We start from the raw sequence: 16011 nt of genomic DNA on the forward strand, positions 1-16011 counted from the left end.
GGTTTAATTGAGCAGGTGTAATTTTGTTGCAATGCCCACACTTGGAGTGCTGTTCTGGAGAGCAGCACTTACACAGTGGCGGTCCTCTGCCTGTGTCTGAGGATGTCTGCAGTCCTCCATAGAGATTTCTGGGCATGTTCATTAATACAGTCTGTCTGAACTAAAATATCCTAATGAGAAAAGAAAAATGCTTATTCTGTCTATGGACAACTGACAGGATTCCCAAATGCCTTTATTTTTTATTTTTATTCAGCAACACTCAAGACACCAGTGTCTATTCCTGCAGAAAAATCTTTCCTGCAGTATCTCAAAAACTCACTTGTAAGAAGTCCCACCTTGTCAGGTCTGACAGAGCTTTTCCAGACCTCCTCCTTGTCCTGCCTGGGCCAAAGGTGGTGTTGGACAACCTGCATTGTTCCTCCTGGGGGATGGTGGGAGCATGCTCTCTGACTCTGCATCCCATGAAGCAAAGGCAGGGGGAGACTTGTCCGTGGTCACAAAAAAAAAAATTACAGAATGAAACTGCCCTGATCAAACTGGCACATAAAAATATGTGGCTTTTTCAAAGGTGACTATTTTTTACAGCTCCACATACTGTCCGGGGAATTCTTTGTGCTGAACATGTTTGTGTGTCAAAAATGAAGCATGAGTGATCTGAGTGAATCTCTGAATGGCTGCTTACTCCTGATGGTCACATGCCTGTAACCAAGTTTATTCCTGGTGGTGGTGATGGGGATAAACCCCGTTCCCATCTCCGAAACAGGGAAATACATTGTAAAAACAAATTTACAGTGTTGATATTGACTTAGAGGAAGACCAGAGCCAGTAAAAACAGTTATTGCAGCCTTCAGATGAAGTCTCTGATATGCAGTAGCTTTCCCAGATGTACAGGCACAAGGAGGATGGCTGGGTTCACATATTTTCTCACACATATCTGCTAATGGAGAAGTCCCATGTCCCACTGTAAATGTAAATACCCAGTAATGTTATATAAAGTTATGGCTTTCTCTAGAGAATTTTTGCTTCATAAATTTTTGGCAGCTCAGGATGGATGTAATCCTGCTCCTATGTGTTAAGTGGAAACAGGGACTATTGCTGTCAGATCGCTACACTGAAGCCTTGAGGAATAAGGGATATCTTATTAATGGACACAGAAATACACTTGCCATGAATTTTAAAGCTTAGAATTTAAAATGTGTGTGAATATCACCTTTGAATAAGGTACTGCCTCCTGCCTGTATTTTATAACACAAGGCAGGATTATTGGTTCGCCAGAATACATGAGAGGAGTTACTGCAGTGGTGGCATGTGAGGTTTGGATATCACAGAATTGTTTTGTCTTAGGTATCTCATTTAAGTGATGCTGCATGACACCTTTTTCCAGTGTTCTGAAACATAACAATGGTGAATTCTCTCTTACTGTCTCTGACTTTCTGGGGTTTGCCACAGAGGACATTTATTTGCCACTGCGCATAAAAGCTTTGAAGGATTTTGTGCTGATGATATATTTAGTCCTTTTGTGCTGTTGGAAATTTTCTCGTATAAAATCTCTGGGCAGTGGTTTCGCTTATCTTTTGTTAAATTACTTTCCTAAACAAATATTTCACATGACCTTGACGTGTTTTTACACAATATTTTTTATAGCTTCATCCTAAAGTCTGACTCCATGAATCCTTTGTATCTCTCCTCGGACATCTGTTGTCTGAAATATTCTCAAGTTGTGTAAGGAGCCCTGGATATTTGTGTAAAAGTCTCACTTCCTAGGTTGGAGTCGGCACCTGTTTTTTGGACATCTTGGTACCCTTTCCCAGGGGGACGTCCAAGTCTGGGATCTTTCCAAGTGGGAAAACTCATCACAAGCTAGATCAGCAGTTGAGATCCATGGAGCAGGCATGGAGGAACTGAATGTGGTTACTAGGCTGATTCCAGGTATGGGATCTTCAGAAACCTGTGTGAGCTGTCTACATGTGAGTCTCTGTTGGCAGTAGGATCTTGTCCAGAAGTTTGAATTCCCTGGTCATCCAGAGAAGATTTTATTCAGCATGCTCTGCACTGGCCCTGTGATGTCTGTGTATGTCCCATGAACACAAAGTGAATCAGTTTGCTGGGCAGAACAGAGTGGGGTTGGAGTGTGAAGGTGCAGAGCGATCCTTCTGTGCCTCTATTAAATATATCAAACAGGGATTACTGTCTCTAGGAAAAATACCCCTTAGAGATGACAAAGAGCATGTGTGCACTTCACAGGTTAAAACCCTGTGTCTATAATTGTGTCATTCTGTGGTGCTTATAAACATTTTGGAGAAACTAGCTAAAATTTATGATACATGAAACACAGTGTTAAGGCATCATTGAGCCACCACTGTTTTGAAAATCTGGCATTCCCTTTACTCATAAGACTAAACTGTTTTAAATTTATTTACACCCCATCATTTCCTTAGGGACCTGTTTTCCATAAACTAATGAGGCACTGGTGCAAGAACTCTGCTGTTATTCCTGGCAAAGACCATTTTGACTCAGAGGCATACCTCACTGGATTTTTTTTCTTCAGTAGCCTACTGCAAATAACAGGAAAAAATACATCATGTTTTTGAGTATCAGAGACAAGTTGCAGGACTGTGAAAGGTTAAACAACACAATTACATGTTGAAATCCATCCTGTTGCACTTGTCCCCACAATTTTTCATGTCTTACTCTTCTCATCTATTTCAAAATTGTACATAGGATTTGTTGAAGACCAGGTCAATCCACCAGCAGCCACAGAGCATGCAGGCTTGCAAAAGGGAAATAATGAGATTGACATTCCTCATTGTATCCAAAGGAGTGATATCTCATTCCTTTTCCCTTGGTTAACAGTGTGTCACACAATGGATCTTTAATGTAACATTTGAGACATCAAAAGACTGCTGTTGAGACATACAGGACTTACTAAGCAAGTTGTAAGCTTAAGGTCAATTTTTAGAAGTAAAAGCCCAAAGCTTCAATGGATTTTCTAGGTGCTGATTTTCAGTGCTGAGTGAAAGTTTTGTATAGGGATTGGTCACTTTTAACACCCAGGTACAAAATTGCAACAAAAGTGAACTATAGAAATCAAATCCCATTCTTACATAATGCTTTCAATATGCACTTCAATTATTCACACCTTTGCACTAAGTCCAATAAGAATGTAAAACTGATTTATTGATGAGGTAAAAGTGGTTATTATCGGTGTGATTACAATTGATTGCTAGAATATTATCTAATTTAGAGGAAAAATGTCAAAATAAGTGTCTGTGATTAATTTCAAGGTAAAAACTTCTTCCCAATTACATATGAAAACATGTTGTTCTACCTGTGGACATGGGAGGATGGGCACACTCTCCTCCTTGGACATCTAAAGCAAGGTGCCTATGTAAGGGTCTGCTGTTTTTCTGGGGTCCTGGGAGAGAGAGAGGTGAGGGTAATAAGTGGCTCTGAAGATGGGCTTCTGCTCCCAGTTTGCTTGTAAGGGGGATAGAGCATCCCTCTGATTGACTAGCTGCAGGGGACCTGGGCTGCTCACCTGCAGTGGGGAGGTGAATACTCATGCTCCCTGCCAAGGTTATTAACTTCCCTGGAATTTGTGAAAATCATGGTAGGTAGGAAGGACATTGCAACCAAGCCCCCGAGTCGTTCACTCACTCCCCCAGTGAGATGGGGAAAGAATCAGATGGGTAAAGGCAGAAAACTCGTAGGTTGACATAAGGACAGTTTAACAGGGCAAGCAAACGCCACACATGCAAGCAAAGCAAAGCAAAGCACGGAATTATTTAATTACTTCCCATGGGTAGGCAATGGTGTTCATCCATTCCCAGGAGAGCAAGGTCCCATCATGTGTAATGACTACTAGGTGGACATTTGTCTTAAATGCCATCATTCTGAATGTCCCCCCTTCCTGCTTTTTCCCACCACTTCATAACCACTTCATATACTGAGCATGATGCCACATGGTCTGGAATATCTCTTTGGTCATTTAGGGTCACCTGTCCCAGCTGTGTCTCCTCTCAGCCTCCCATGCACCCTCAGTCTCCTCAGCAGCATGGCAGTATGAAAAGCAGAAAAGGCCTTGATGCTGTGCTAGCCCAGCTCAGCAATAACAAAAATATCACAGAATTATCAACACTATTCTCAAATAGTGAGAAAATCCAAAATGTAGCCACATGCTAGCCACTCTATGAAGAAAATTATCTCTACCCCAGCCAAAACCAGCACAGAAGTGATTTCCCCAAAGCCAAAAAACCAGTGTGCCAAAGCTGAAACCAGAAGCTAAGTGTCGTGATTTGCTGGTCATGTACTTTAACTAAAAGATTGCCTCTTTCTGCAGAGGAGAAGTCATTATTAAATACAGGAGACAAAATGTGGAGAAATAGTGATGAACTAGAGCTATAAAACAGGATTTGCTTGTTTAGTTTCTCCAGCCTCCTCTATTCATCTCTATTTTAATCTAGTTTATTTAAGCACTGAGTGGAATACAGTCCTTTATCTGTGAACCTTCAGGAATGTAGAGCAACCAAATAGGACAGAAGTGAAATCTTCAAGCAGGGAATGTTTGTGTATATTTCACAAGCTCAGGTGACTGTGAGGAAGAAATCCACATGAGGCCAAATTTTCAGTGGATACAGAAATATTTTTTTCTCTGACCTTTCTTTTGCTCAGTGTCACTAAACTGATTACTGTTACATGCGAGTGTGCTCTCAATCTCTGCCCATTTGAAAAATTTGACTTAATTAAATCCACCTTTAAGATGAGATGAACATTACAGCAAATACTAAAAAATTCTAAATAATTAACTTCAAAAATAACTAATGGTGCTTGAAGTTCAAAAGTACTAATCAGGATGTGTAAAAGAGGTTTGTGCATTACTTCTTGTATTTTATAATTTCTATGTTGTATCTCTGAAACATAAATCCTACAGTAAACCAGATGAAATCTGTTCACACTGAAAACAGCCATTGCAAAATTACACTAGAAAAAGCACAGTGATAACTATAACTCTGTAGAGTTACAGCATATTATACAAAGAGTACTGTTAAAAAAAGTTAAGTTTTCTGATATGTTTTAGATCTTCTAATCCATCCTGATAGCCCAAGTTCAAATTTTCCATGAGAACTTTTTCTTTCTTAAATCTTAGAAGGTGATGAGGTCCCATGCTTGTAGAGTATTTCAGACTTTCCATTTCTTTATTATGTGTGTATGATGTAAAATGCTTTTATCTACAAAGTAAATAACAGCTTTTAGATATAAGTAGACAGATTTGTAAATTTAAATATTATTATGTATTTATAACTGCAGCCAGTTTATTTGATAATGCCCATGTCTGCCTACTCTCACAGAATGTGCGAATGTTTTCGTTTCATTTTACGATGCTGAATTGCATGTATGTGTGTAAGCACTTGAAAATATTCTCACAGATGTAAAGGGATGATGAAGCCCATGTTCGGCCCTTAGAGTGGGTGACAGACTCTTGACTTGAACATACTCCTGGCAAAATTTATTGCTGATTAGGGGCAGAAATGAGTTTTTACACTAAACATGCTCAACATATCAGGTAATGCATTTGGCCAAGGGTACCTACAATCAAAGGCATCTCTGCTGGCAGCCAGGCACCAAGATGCCCAGCCTGGTGCTTTAGAGATGCTGTGAGCTCCTGCAGCCTGGCAGAGGTCAGGCAAGTGCTACAGGCAAGAACATGGGTCGGTGGAAGAAATGGTAGAAGTCACAGGATGCCCCATTCCCAGCAGTCTTGCCTCATTTCTGGGTGCACACTGACTCTGGTACGCACAGCACATGGGTTTCCCTCATCTCTCCAGTTCAGGTTTGGTCTGCAGAGGGGAAAAGGGGAGAGAGCCTCTGCCTTGGTTCTTTACCCTAAGTGAAACCAGAGAAAATACAAGATTTGGTCAGTTTTGGACACAGCCTCCATTCCACTGCCTGTTCCTGAAGCTTTGCTTGCACTGGGTGGAGATGCTGGGAGAACATCGTGGTGAGCTGCATCTAATGAAAGCATGCACTTGTGCATTTGTGCACGCGCACACACACACACACACACACACACACACACACTGTGGGTGCCATTCTTGCAGCCAGGTGTTCCACTGCAGACATCTCAGTGAGATGAGGATGGGGCAGGAAGGGAGAGCAGGGCCATCACTTTAGCCAGCAGCCTCCAGGACAGAAACAGTAAATGCCCACTAAAGTAGGTGAGTGTACCAGCAGGGTGGACAAGACAACTATGGGGTTATTGAGGAAAAAAAACGTTTCCCAGATTTGCCCTGATCTTACTCCAGCTTGTCACTTTACTGTGACCTTACATACCCCATGGTATGCTCATTTTTGTTTTATTAACCATCATCCATTCTGACTCATAGCAGCATGGCCAGAAAACAAGGGTCTGGTTTCCTTGTACCCTCTTCCTGCAACCTCAGCCCCGTCCTGCTCAGTGTGGAGTGTGGTGACCAACACAGCAGGACTGCCATGAGGAGGGGATTAATGGTGTCTGAATGCACTCCAGCACTAAAAACCACCTTTGTGGGACACTGAGCCTGTGCTGCACTGAGGGACAGAGAGCACCTTTGGGAGATTTATTCCCCTGCTTAGACCCTCATAATTTTTTTCACTTACCTTTGCAGAAAAGGAATTCAATAAATCACCAAGAAATGCCTCATATGCTCACAAGGAAAAACCATTACCTGCACATTTTCTGCATGCATACAGCATCGTATTTACATTACAAATGTCACAAACATGTCTTAGAATCTGTCTGCTACATTTTTTCCAGATGGCAGAAAAACAACTTTCTACAGCTGTTCCTTAAAACATATTTTTACTTAAGTAATGGTGTTTTGCTGAACAATGGTACTCATGAACAAGTAATAATGCTCAGAACTATTTTGCACTGTTTTAACTGACTAGATGCAGAGAAGTGATGAATTTTGCTTATAGTATCTGTTTTTTTCTTTGGTTCGTGGTGTAAATGATACTCACAAAAATTATGTAGAATGGGTTGTCAGATGTGGCAGCATTTTTTTTCCACCCTGAGTAAAGGCTTTGAATTTAATTTGGTTATATTTTAAAATAAAGTAGAACTGAGCTGGAGAAACAGAAATTTGAGTATCAAAGTCCTGAGACATTTTATTTTGATAATTTCAAGACTTTATAAAGTGCTCTTGAAAATAAGGTCTTGGAATATGTGTTTTCTGGTATAATGCTTTACTTCTGGCAAATGGGAATTTTCTGGGAAAAAACTACTGTCATTGCATGTCTCAATTAATTCCACTTGATATGAGAAAGGTCATTTAAACCTCTTGAAAATATTGTCTATATCTTTGCAAAAGTTCTGAGATATAATCAGGGGATTTATGAGGAACCATAACATGCACGTGAAGAGAATCACAGGCCTGCCTTTAGCAGTTAGGGCATGTCAATCTTTGTATTTTTGGAGGAAATTGGTCTTCAAATCTTTCACCTCCACCTCCCATCTTCCATCCTTCCATCTTCCAGCTCCCTGAAATCATGGCTATAGAAATCATTACTATATGAATGTAAAGCCGACAAAACAATTCCTTGTGAAAAACAAACAAAATAACATTTAAAAAATTTCCTTCTGAGCCAGTGGTCTTGTATTGGGACAAATATTTTTTTCTTTTTTGTGCTCCATTTCCTTGTCTCTAAAATGGAGTATGTGATCCTGGTGCTTGAAGAAAATGGTTTAGTGTCTCCTATTGCAAGTTCAACTTTTCTTGCACAAAAGATGGTCCAGTCAGTGGGTGCAATGTGGAGCAGGTCAAACAACAAGGTCAGGTTTTGCATAGAAATATCAATTTGCTGAAATCCAGATTTCTGACTGACTGCTCGAAATTTTTTCAACCAAAATAAAATTGTTGGTTAAAAGCAGCAAGATCAAGCATCTACCTGCTGTGGAGAATTTTATTACAGAGACAAAAACAATGCAGAAAATTTGGAGGAAATTAAACATTGTGCAGCATTTGCAGCAAGTAAGTCACCTTTAGGAAGCCTCCTCAGGAATCTTTGCTGAAAGGTAAATCTATTTAAAAAGTTAAACTACTGCTTTGTTGCTGCAGAACATAACCTCATGTCAGAAGAGACTAGAAATGCTGTGTATGCCCAGTCTGGCCTCAGTAATGGCTTGTTGTGCCAAAGGACCATAAGTTGGTCTTTTGTGCACAGCTGAAAGTGCTCAGAGATGGGGGTATGGTGTAGCATTGCCATGAAGAAAGTGAAAGGCACCTTTGGCACTAATTTACCCTGTTTTCAACCCCAAAACCCCAGCATTTACCCCAACAACCATACACCACATGTTCACAGAGCACTACAGCTATCTGGAGCATGTTAAGAAAACAAACATATACTAAGATATGTATCTCATGTAGACTAATACTAATTTGACAATGTTTCAAAGGAAAAATGTGAGAGCACTGCGATTGCTTCCTCCCCTTTCTGACTTCGTTGTTCATCTGGGAGGTTGTCCCTGTGCTGTATTTTTTTGGGACCTGTTCACATCATTCCTGCAGCTGGATGGGAGACATTGGAAGACAGCAGTACACCCAAGGGGTGAATTTTGGATTAACATGGAAAGATAAAGCTGAGGCATCCATGCTTCTGCTGGCTGTTTGTGCAGCACTTCCTCCTCTCCAGGTTTCCCCTGCAACACCTGTACTCACAGTAATTTTTGTAGACAGTGCAAAGTTGAATTTGGGGCTTTAATACAGCATGAATTTACTCTATTCACTACATCCTCAAGAGGATGCTCCAGATTTTTACTGTTCACAGCACACACTCAGGCTTGACTTTCTGGAAAGAGTTCTCCAGTTGCTGTTGACTTGGTCAAAAATACCGACATGCTCCCAGGATTAGTGACACTGTATTTTTTAAGTAATTATCTCTTTGTTTACCTAAATCTAGGTCAAGTGAGGTCTCATTTGAATGTTTTCAAGACAATCATTGGCAAAGAAATTAACAAAATGCATTGCTGGAGTTGAATTTTCTTAATTAGTTTGCAGTCTATTAGAGACTGCAAAGCACAGCTTTCTTTCACTCCAGAGAATGTCATACCAATTTACCAAGCATTTTTGTTAGGACATGAGAATTTCCAAGTCATTAAAAAACATAACTGTTTGTGTGGCCTGATTAATTTCCAGAGGAGTAGTGGAGATTTTGCTAAGGCAAAGTGGCTGCTGAGGATCCAGACAGTGGGTGATCCAGCAGCAACTTGTGAAAGGGAATCCTGTATCCTCAGCACATGAGTTGAAATGTTGGTACATGCTTTGATTACACCAAAGGTCTCTTGGTCCTCTGTTCTTGGTTAGAAGCTCAAGAATTCTTTTTCCCAGTCCTGTATCTGCATTGCACACACAAACTTGCAGTATAGCACAGCAGAGGTAAACCAGGTGCCTAACAGGTGGGAAAAGTATCAGTGACATTAATGGCAGAATTATACTAATGCAGGTTTTTAGATACTTTATAAATTTGTTTCTACAATTTCATCAGGTGCAATTCTGACCTTAAGGTAATGCCTTAAGACCTTCTTCACAGACAGAACTTCTGTGATCAGGTAAGTGCAGAAGACATGGGATACTTGTTTTTCAGCCCTCAGTCAGGTTTGCACATGCACTGCTTCATTTGCAGCCTCAAGCAATTCCCATTAACTTTAGCAAAGCTAAATGGTTTAGTGCCACAGAGTTAGGCCACATTAATCTCATCTTTTCCCATGTGGGCTTTAAAAACTGGAAATGAAAACAGTTGAGAGAAAATACTGGTCTTCCGGGAGAAGAACAGGTTCTGCTTGCTGCTCCCAGAGGGAATATATAGCACCAGGATTAGAGTTACTGAGGAGTGGTTTAATGAAGCTGGCTGTCTCAAAGCTGGTCATGGTTGTACACATGGGAATAGCATCTGCATACCAATAGAGCAAGAGCATTGTCTTTAGCTAAGAACCAATCAAATCAAAACAGTGTCTTCATACATTAAAAATTTACCATATTTTTTTTATTTGGACTTAAGGACAGATTTATTGATCTTTTTTATGTAGATGTAAGGAATGAAGCCTGATAGTTTAAGTCCATTAGAGGGTGAATCTTCTTGTTTGCTGATCTCCTGAGCCAGCAGAAACTGGCCCATAAGAAAAGGATGTCTGCAAAGCAGTTGGCTGTCAGCTTCTTTGGCAAAGGGGCTTCAGGTGGTCTTGCTCAGGTACACCACTGCACAGATCCTTGCATTTAGATGGGGCCATTCCTGGACCTGCAGCCCTAGGTAGTGCAGCAGCTCCTGTGTTGTTAGTCACATTAGAAAATTACCTTCTCAAACTGAATCGGCTCCATTTTAAAGCAGTTTGCACTCTATAGAAGTGCATGCCAGAACCTCACTACCATCTAACAGCTAAAGCCTCTTAATTACCCTTATCCATGTATTTGAGGCTAATTTTCCATAAATTAATTATTGTATTAATTTTACCTTTTCATTCTCTTGGGTATCCCACAGCTTTTACTATATCTAAAGACAAAGTAATATTGACATATCTTTTATCTGCCTTCATCCTTCATTTTTCCCCCCGTCAGTCCCTTGCCCCCATGCCTTGCTTGGGTGTGCACTGGCTTTGTCTGTGCCTGGTGCTCCCTGTATTCAAGGAAATGGCACTGCCCTGCAAAAGTGCTGAGTGCTTGCTGTTGCAAGCTTTCATGCCCACTTTGGACCATTCTGCCAGACAGCTCCTGGACAGAAGGTGTCATGAGGCAGGGAGTGCTGTTCTAGTCGATATCAAAAGTATAGGTATCTAACCCTAGGTTTGCTGGCATAGCTATATTGTCATAGGGACTTCCTGCACTCCTCACACCAGTATTTCTCATTACTGCCATTGGTAGAGGTGAGTTCTGCACTTCTGTGGTGGGAATTACTGTCATAATGCTGACAATGTTGTGGATAGCACCATTTGCTGGATAGAAAGGGAGAGAGAAGGAGGGAAATAAGAATTTGAAAGGGGAAATAATTAGTGCTATTGGTGCTGGTAGTTATAAATTATCAGCTGTCAAAAGGCAAAAAAAAAAAAAAAAGGGTTTCTTTCAACAAACGTATCAATTTGTTTGAAACCTCCATCTATTTACATTCCACTTTTTCCCTACCTTAATCCTGAAGTTTGCTGATACTTGGGCTAGTGTATGTGCTGCTGATATCATCAGACAGAAGTACAGTCTGCAGTTTATCTATCTGGGAAACCTTTTAAGTGCCTATTGACAAAAGAAAGTTTGGTTCTGAGCTACACTGAATCATTCTGCTCTCTCAATGAGCCAAGTGGTGCAGTCAGAGAATACCACAACACAGAAAAATGCTATTTAGATGACAAGGAGAACACATTGGACTTGCTGTATCTGTTTTGGAAACACAATCTCAGTTAAGATTTATTATGGGAGATATCTATCCATTTTCTGAGACAGAATCAAAGTTGTTGCTCCTGAAATGACCATTTCTCTTTTTTGTATAGTTCAAAACAAACAAACAAACAAACAAGTAAGCAAAAGATTTTATGATTCATGGAGAATACCTGATTGATAATGATGAGGATGGAATCTGCTGTTCCAAGGACAGAGGAAAAATGACCTCACTGCTAATATGTCTGAGATTTACTACAGAAAGGCCACCTACAGAAGTAAAATGACAGTTTAACTCCTCAGTTTCATTGATCTAATTTATTTCTAATGTTTTTCTCTCCACCCACACCTGTTAACTTGTAAAACAGTGGCATTAGCATTTCTTGACTGTCTCATTAATACTGTAGTCAGATATGTACCTTTTGAAAAACAGTCAGGCAATCTCACTTTGTCTAGCTAGAAAGTTACAGCATACTGCCTTCTCACCTATGGCCAAAAGATGCTTAGTTTTAATTCCTCAAAAGCTCCCCAAGCCCCCTAAGGCAGCATCAGTTCCTACATGCCAACATTTGAGTTTATTGAAAAAGATATAGCAGCAGCTGTGACCAGAGGCTCCTACTGCCAGAAGATAGAGCAGTAGGTGGAAGTTCCTGGATATCCACAAAAAATATCTTTAAGTGTGGGTGAATTGCCACATAGTAAGATAAGGAGAGGATGGTTTGGAGAAGACGTGCCTGGATTTGGAAACTGTTCACTAATTATTATTTAAATAATACCATATTTCAATTTCCAATGCCATTTGTTAATTTTTGGGAAGCCCCAAATTTAAAAAAAAAGGAAAAAAAGTTATGCAACTACTAGAATTGATTTCTTCTCCCAAACAGTGGCAAATTTACCCTTTAGAGAATCAAATCGAAGTTTGACATGATCTCAAATGCCTGTTATTTCAATGTACCAGTTGCTCTTTGCAAAAAGCCAAAAAGCATTAGTTTTCTCCAAAATTACATCTTTCACAGAATCACAGAATTCTTAGGGTTTGAAGGGACCTCTGGATATTATCCAGCCTGATTCCCTCACCCAGGTAGGGCCACTTGGATCTGTTTACACAGGATCATATTCATGTGGGCTTTGAATGCCTCCCAAGAGGGAGATGCCACAACCTCCCTGGGCAGCCTGTGCCAGTGCTTTGCCACCCTCAGTGTAAAGAAGCTTCCTCATGTTGAGGTTTTCCTTCTTGTGTTTTAGTTTATGGGCACTGCTCCTTGTCCTGTCACTGGGCACTGCTGAAAAGAGATGGTGAAAAGGCACCATCCTCTTGGCTCCCGCCTTTGAGGTCTGAGGTGTTTATAGATGTTGATGAGATCCCCTCTCAATCTTCTCTGGCCCAGCTCCCCCAGTCTTTATTGTAACAGATGCTCCAGACCTCTTATCATCTTTTTGCCCCTCTGCTGACCCTCTCCAGTAGCTCCTTTTCTTGTACTGAGGAGCCCAGAACTAGGCACAGCTCTCCAGATGTGGCCTCACTAGGGCTGAGTAGTGAGGCAGGATCACCTCCCTCAATCTGCTGGCTGTGCTCTTCCCAGTGCACCCCAGGATACCATTGCCCCTCCCGGCTGCAAGGGCACTGCCATCTCATGGTCAGCTTGTCATCCACCAAAACTCCCAGATCCTTCTCTGCAGAGCTGCTCTCTTGTCGGTCACCCCCCAGCCTGTGCTGGTACTTCTCTCTCTGTTCATGTGTCCACATAGCCCAGTACACCTGAATAGAGAAGTCTTAAAACTCTGGAGAATCCCTCCACCCAGAGTTACTGAGTAGCAGCTCAGTAGTCCATGTTCTGCACTGCAGAGTACTGACAGATGACTGTCACTCTGTGTCTAAAGGTCCCTGAGACTTGCCTTCCCTGCAGGGACTGTGATTACAGCACTTGTGTGCTTGGAAATACTCCACAACTCCCTTCTTCAGTCCTTTCTCCACCCCTTCCCCAAACATAAGTCTCTTCCCCTGACCTCTTTCCTAATGTGGAGAGAAGTATTATGGAAGATCTATAGGACTTTTATTCACTGCCCCAAGCCATCATCATTGTCTGGCAATCCCCCACTCATCTCATGTCAGCCTGTTTGACCCTGTCTTGGTTCAGAGAAACCATCCCAACAAACTAGGGATCCTGGCTTTTGCTCCAGTCATCCCACTTTATACTCATTGAAAGCTAACTGAAGTTTAGCAGAGGGCAGATGTTTTTATTTCTTTAAGTTTATTTCTTTAAATTTAAGTCAAGACCATTTACATGTATAAAAATCCTTGGGGTTTTTAAACCCTCCAAAAATAGCTCTCAAAATTCAGCCAAAATTAGTACAGCCACAATTTCCATGGAAGGCACCATTAGATGGGGGAGGCTATGCCAGCCAGCATGCATTCAATGGCTGTCCTCCACTCTTCTCACCTTGACAGATTTTGTAGGGAGACAGGGAAAAGGAATGATTGAACTCTAAAATTATGTCATACCCTCCACTCTTTTCAGAAGATCACCAAACCTTTAAAAAAGTCTCTTACAAAATCTCTCAAAAGAGGCTGTTAAAGAAACTGTGCAATCACAGAACGAGAAGAAAGCACTGTCAATTTTCAGTGATTAGAAATGGAACAAGAAAAAACATGAGAAAAAGGAAAAGTTACTAGGTTTAGACAGGCTGAAAGAAAAACAGGTGTAATCCATGCTGCAGAATGTCATCACAGGGGATCCTGCAGAAAGAGGTGAACAGTGAGGGGAGTTCTTGGATGTGAGCAGGGTTACACTGGTTGCCATGCAACTCTGGAGGTGGGTACATGAACCCCTCACAGGAATTATGGTGCATTTAAATGAACTTTGATAATTAATAAATAAGCCCAGCAGAAAGATCTATGAAGTCCTTTGGTAAACTAGCAGTGTCCAAACCAAACCAACTGAAAAATCCTCCTGTTTCAAAAGCAAATGCTTTGATACCCTGGTAATTATGGGCATAATAAGGAGAGGAAAACATCTTCGTGTGGAATTATGCATCTCAGCTGGAATTGCTGAGCAATGCTCTCTTAGATAACAAGTGAGGTTCTGACCTTGCTTATTTGCATAAATACTGAAAATGGAAAGCAGGAATAATAAGGACGTGAGCAAACAGCTAAAAAGAAGGTGGCATCTTAGAAATAGATTATTCCATAATTTTATTACCACTGGGATTTTCATGGATTTCCTTTGAAACACCTTGGTAAGTCTTAAAAGCAAGATACTAGACTAAGAAGTTTGTGACTTGATGGAGTATGGCAATTCTAAATGTAAGTGGGAGGTCTTCAATAAAGTCTGACATGATTGCTAAAGTCTGAAGGCTTTTGCTAAAGCTAGAACATACAGAATGGATAAATAAAAAATACTTATTTTTTAAAATCCCCCCCCCCCCCTTCAAGCTGTAGGGTAGTCATTCCTCTCTGGTTGGTAAGGTATAGTTGAAAGATCAGGTTAGGAAAGGAAAGCTCTTCAATTTTTTCTGATTTTTTCTGTTTGTGCATGTTTCTATATGACCATGTGCACACTTGAACATACTCAGTACTCTTTGCAAAGATTAATGGATCTAGTGGCACATATTCAGCATCTCTGCATTTCCCAAATCACCACATCTGCAGGAAAAGAAAAGCGTTGAGTCTCTCTATCCGTCACTGGTGTCAGGCTGGTCCAACAAGCTCAGATTTGTTTTACACAGCTCAGATTGTTCAGATGCATCACTTAAGCCAGTCATGAGTAGGATGAAGTGTGGGGGACACTGAGAGGGAATATTTTACAGAATGAAGGGCTTCGGGGAAAGCACTGGAAATGGAAAAACATCCATGATGGACTGTGCTTCCCTAGCTGTCAGATGCAGCTTGGAAGTCAACCAGAATGTCTAGAAAAAGCAGTTTTTTCATATCCTGGTGACTAAGTTCTTCCTTCATTTTTTTCCCCTTCCAATGTTTTTTAAAGTCTTTTACATTTCACTTATACAAAAATGGAGTGTTATGGGATAAACTCCTTTTTCTGTTCACTGAGTTTTGTCTTCTACCATTCAGGGCAAATTTAGAATTGTTGCTGACACTGAGGGAGCTGTACACACAGAGAAAGTAAAAAACTGACCAAAGCATCTCTGGAAATCAATTTGTGTTTAAAGTTCTGGTTTCTAAGATTATGATTATTATTTTCTGTTATTACAGGCCCTAGGCAACAGTGAAATAGTTCTGGGCATGGGACTAGAATGGCAATTCCTTGCATAGACTAAATAGGCGAGGCAGCTGAATAGGAAAAAGATTGCAACATACAAGGCAGAGAGGGGCGATGCTGAGAGCTGAACACATCTCTTGGATCCCACAGCATTAAGCACAACATCAGTTTCTGTCACCTACATCTTGCACCCCTAAAAGTATTATCAGCCCTATCACTGCAGGTTGCAGCTATCCATGGGTCCAAGGCACCTGCTGTTTCCTGCTGCCAGCAATGAGATTCCTGGCACATTGCCCTACTGAACACCAAGGCCTTGTCTAGATGACTGCACTGATGGTGAAAGTGTCTGTCTAGTCTCTTGGCTTGAAAAATTGCTGCTGCTAAAAGAAAATAAACTT

The sequence above is a fragment of the Haemorhous mexicanus genome, chromosome 1 (genome assembly GCF_027477595.1).
Source record: "Haemorhous mexicanus isolate bHaeMex1 chromosome 1, bHaeMex1.pri, whole genome shotgun sequence".
NCBI lineage: Eukaryota > Metazoa > Chordata > Aves > Passeriformes > Fringillidae > Haemorhous > Haemorhous mexicanus.